This window comes from Elephantulus edwardii, unplaced genomic scaffold (assembly GCF_000299155.1).
Source record: "Elephantulus edwardii isolate Elephantulus edwardi_28Jun2011 unplaced genomic scaffold, EleEdw1.0 scaffold00097, whole genome shotgun sequence".
NCBI classification, from domain to species: Eukaryota; Metazoa; Chordata; class Mammalia; order Macroscelidea; family Macroscelididae; genus Elephantulus; species Elephantulus edwardii.
The window spans coordinates 11,686,934-11,691,670 of record NW_006399847.1 but is presented as its reverse complement, the minus strand read 5'-3'; positions in this window follow the sequence as shown (position 1 = coordinate 11,691,670).

The window sequence follows — 4,737 nt, the reverse complement described above, 5'->3', positions numbered from 1 at the left end:
CAACAATGAATGAATGGAAACCCAAAATCTCTGTAAATGTTTATGAAAATTAATAAAATATAATTATAGAAAAAAAAAACAAACCCCAAGTAAATTCTCTGCCTGCAATCACCCAGTGAATGCTCAGTGGGAAGAGCACCCGGAACCCAGCATTCCCAAGTGTCATACCACCAACTTTCCCCCAACGTGGCCCCTCAACTCAGAAGATTAGGGCTTTTGGGGAATGAACTGTATCACTCCTCCTTATGTGCTCACAGCCTCCACCAGCCAGTTTCTGTAGCGATAGGTTTCCCACCTGTGTCACTTTCTGAGAGGACTTTCCTGTTTCAGGACACACTTTCTTGCTCACCTTGTTTCACTCAGGATTGTCAACACTGAACCTAAAATTTCTGTGCCATTCTGCCTCATTTCTCCTTACTCGTGTATGTTCCCTTCTTATGGGCACTGATTCCTCTCCTCAGTTATTGCTCCGACTTGGTTCCTCCTCCAGTTGGTAATGAATTTTTCATTTGATGCTGTTTCCAGGGTTATCATCTCTGTGTTTCATTTGTTGGGTTTTGTTGTTGTTGTTTTTTAAATCTCTATTGTAGAGGAAATAGGCAGAATGACCTATCAGGTGACCATCCAATCTTGTAAATTGTATTCTAACTCATTAACTGTCACTATCACACCTCATCAACATCGGAGGCTAGAATTTATAACATACTAGATAATCACATCAAATCACAAAATGGAGGCTAATTACATAACACCATGGCTAAGACAAACTGATACATATTTTAAACAATTTGTTCTGGGGGGTGTGTTATTGATTAGCTTAAACTAATGAAGTACTTGAGAGCTACAGTTACAGGAGGTGCACCATCCAATCTTAGTAGTTCCAGAACACTGGATTCCATGAGAACGTGAAATTCTGTTCCACATTTTTCTCTTATTCTTCTATGGGACTTTGGATCAAAATACTCAGTAATGATGACCATTCTGTTCTGGTCTCATGGCAAGAGAGGCCATGATATGTTGATTTTTTTGTTTAACAGAGGCAATGGAATGCATGTTTCAATCAAACGCATTTGTTGAACTGTATTTAAACTAATAGTAAAACTGTGTTTTTAAAGAAAGAAATCTAGTAAAATTGAAAGATCCTTTCTCTGCCTTGCTTTCACGTCACTGTGCATCTCCCTTCCCAGGATCCATCACCTTGACTGGGCCAAAATATTCAATAACTTGGCAGTTATGCAATGACTTGTCCCTTCCCATATGATCTGATGTAAAGTTAATCAATTTTAAGGGTATTCAGATGAGAGGCAACATCCTTATTCATGTCAGGGTCCTGTCTGATGTAAAGGGAACTTCCTTGGGGTGTGGCATCAGCTTTAACTCGCAAGAGATGAGAGAAAGAAGTGTGCAGAATGACAAGGAACCGCCACCACCAGGAGCCAGGAAAGGAGTGCATCCTTTAGTCTCAGGGACCAGAATGCTGTGAACATCCTAGGCCTGGCGTGAGGCTAATGCTAAGACTCAGGGATTATTTCCAAGGAATGTAGGTCCCCAAGATGTGAAGTCAAGAAGCTTCTCCTTATGCTGAGTCAGCCACAAAAAGACAACTATGGTATCAGACCACAATCGCTAAGGGAATGTTACATACAAACAGACAGACTCAATGTTGGAAGGATAATAGATGAAGAGGGACAAGGGTTTAAAAGTTAATAAACATGGGAGGGGCAGGGTGAAAAGTGCAACAACTAATGAATGGAAATCTAAAGTCTCTGTAAATTTTCATTAAAAAAATTAATAAAGTTGGGAGCGAAAAAGAAAAAACAAAACAACCCACAGCAAAACAAACCACACTTTCCCCAGGCAAGAGAGCCTTTCTCTAGAGGCCTTTACACTATGAGAATAAATTTCTTAACGCTATTTTGTGACGTTATAGCAATACTAGATAACTAAGACTTTGAAAGTCCAGCATATGCAATCAGCTAACAGTGACAATGATGCTCTCACTGTGCTGGGGCTTTGCTCTTTCCTGTGGTGCACAGGGAGCGCCTGTCTGTCCGTGGACTTGCTAGCAGTTTGTCTACACAGGGGTCAGAAGGATGATCAAACCAATGCAGCAAACTCAACAGCTTGCCTTTGCTAATATCAAAGCTGAAGTCCAGAACCACTTTCAGTCCACAAACTTAAACATTTACCAGAATGAGATGTACTTTAGTGTTTTGTGTGTGCTTTGTTTGTTTAGTTTAACTACATTTCCTGTATTTGTTATCTCGACCACAGGAACAGAAGCAGCCAAGTTCAGGAAACTACACCCAGTTGGGATAGTTCTCAGGGTGTGACTAAGTAGGCTATACCTCCCCCAGATTCCCTCTGGTCACATTTACAGGTGTTTGCACTGCCCCTTGCTACCTGTCATGTCTGTTCAACATGAAGGCCAAGGAACAACCCTCCTTACCATCCTCTGCACTGGCCTCCCTTCTCCCTCTCCCGAGCTTTCCCATCACTAACATGAGTCTTCATGTGTTCCTACTGGGATTTTTCTTCTCTTTCACTTGCTGAATTCAAGGGCAGGAGCTGTTGTCCATTTGTTTGTCCCTCTCTGTCTTCCAGCCACAGTGCCATTCCTGTCTCAACTAATGAGTGCATGTAGTTCAGCTCCATGAGTACATTACTGAAGGAGCCCTCCTGATGCAGTGGTTAACGCTCGCCTATTCAAAGGTCAGGAGTTTGAACCTACTAGCAGTCAACAGATGAAAGCTGTAGTGGCCTACTTCTGTCGGTATCATTCTGACTCAAGAAACTGGGAAATAAACTTGAAAAAAACCCACTTTCTCTGGCACCAGAAGCGATCTGTAAACAAAATAGTTTGGTTTATAATCAGATAGTAGTTAGATTTCATGTTGTCAGCTTACATTCACTCTTCTCATTCCAAAAGCTTTAAACCTCCAGGGTATTCTTTCTCCATTCCTTTCCAACCTATATGCAGAAGAGATCAGCTGGGAGGCGGGGCTGTATGAGGAGGAATGTGACATCAGGATTGGAGGAAGATTAATCAGCCTGCATTATGCAGATGACACAATCCTGCTTACTGAAACTAAGGAGGAAGCACTTGCTGCAGATCAAGGACTATAGCCTTTAATATGCTTGGAAGGGTGAAAGGATGGAGAGAAGGAAACCATAGATAAGATGGATTGATGTTGTTGTTGTTGTTGTTAAGTGCCGTCGAGTCGCAGGCGACTCATAGCGACCCTATGAAGGAGAGTCCTCGACACTTGGGTGCCTTTCATCCTCTCTCCAGGTTCATAGGGTTTCTGAGGCAACCTGTTATGGAAGTGGATGCCACTCCTCCTTCCAAGGGGGGTTGACATTAGACATTATAATTAATAATATTAATCAATGATAATTAATGTTATAAAATAAAATGTATATGTATGATCCGTGAAACTAATTACAATGTTATAAAACAAAATGTATTATGAATGAAAGTCATATAATCTACAAACTCTGATTCAAAATAAATAACTGAAAGAAAAAAAATCATCAAAAAAAACACAAATATTCTCACCACTGGGCTAACTGGCAGCATCATGATGGATGGGGAAGAGATTTGTTAACAGCTTTAATTTGCTTGGCTCCACAATCAACACTCTTGCTACCAGCAGCCAGGACATCAAGAGACGAATTGCATTGGAAAAGTTGGCTGTCAGGGACCGCTCCAGAGTACTGAAGAGCAATGACATCAGTCTGGAGACTAAGGTGTGCCTGATCCAGGCCATAGTATTCTCAATTGCTTACTATGCATCAGAAATCAGGAGTGACTAGGGATGATAAGGGAATTGATGCCTTTGAGCTCTGGTGCTGGGGAAGAGGGTTGAATATACCATGGACTGCCAGGAAAACAAACAGGTTCATCCTAGAGAGGGTGAAACCAGCCAGAACCTTGGAGTCAAGACTTCTGAGGCTTTGTCTAACATACTCTGGGCATGTTGCAAGAAATGACTGGTCCTTGGAGAGGGACATCATGCTTAGAAAGGTGGAGGGACAGAGAAAGAGGGAGACTATTGATGAGATGGATTGATAGTGACTGGAGTAATGAGGGGTAGGTGTGTCGAAAACAGTAAAGTTGGCACAGGACAGAGCAGGACTGTTGCACATAGGGTTGTTGTGAATTGCAAGCAAATCAAAAGCACTTAACAACTTGAAGAGGGGAGCGCTGGTGATTTAGTGCTAGGGAGTTGCCTTGCTAGTCCAAAGACAAGTGGTTTGAATCCACTAGATGCTCTGCAGGAGAAAGATGGTCAATTTCTTACCATACAATTTACGGCCTCAGAAAACTCACTGGAGGGTAAGCTATGAGTTGGTTCTGACTCAACGGCAGACAATGATAACACCTTGAAAAAGCATGTTAAAGAGCCAGAAGGTGAGAAAGAGCTGAGAACTGGGCAAAGAATAATTGCTAACAAAGTACCTTAACACTCATTTTACACATTGAAGCCGAACTGAACATCTAGTTCAAACTTCGAGTCTTTTTGACTATAGCAAAATCTGTTGTTATGTGCCGTCGAGTCGCTTGTGACTCATAGCGACCCTATGTACAACAGCCCTAAACTCTGTTCTATCCTATGCCAATTGCACTGTCTCTGACACTCCCATCCCAATTATCCCAGTCACTGAATCAATCCACCTCATAGAGGGCCTTCTCCTGCGCCGTCCCTCCACCCTCCCAAGCATGATGTCCCTCTC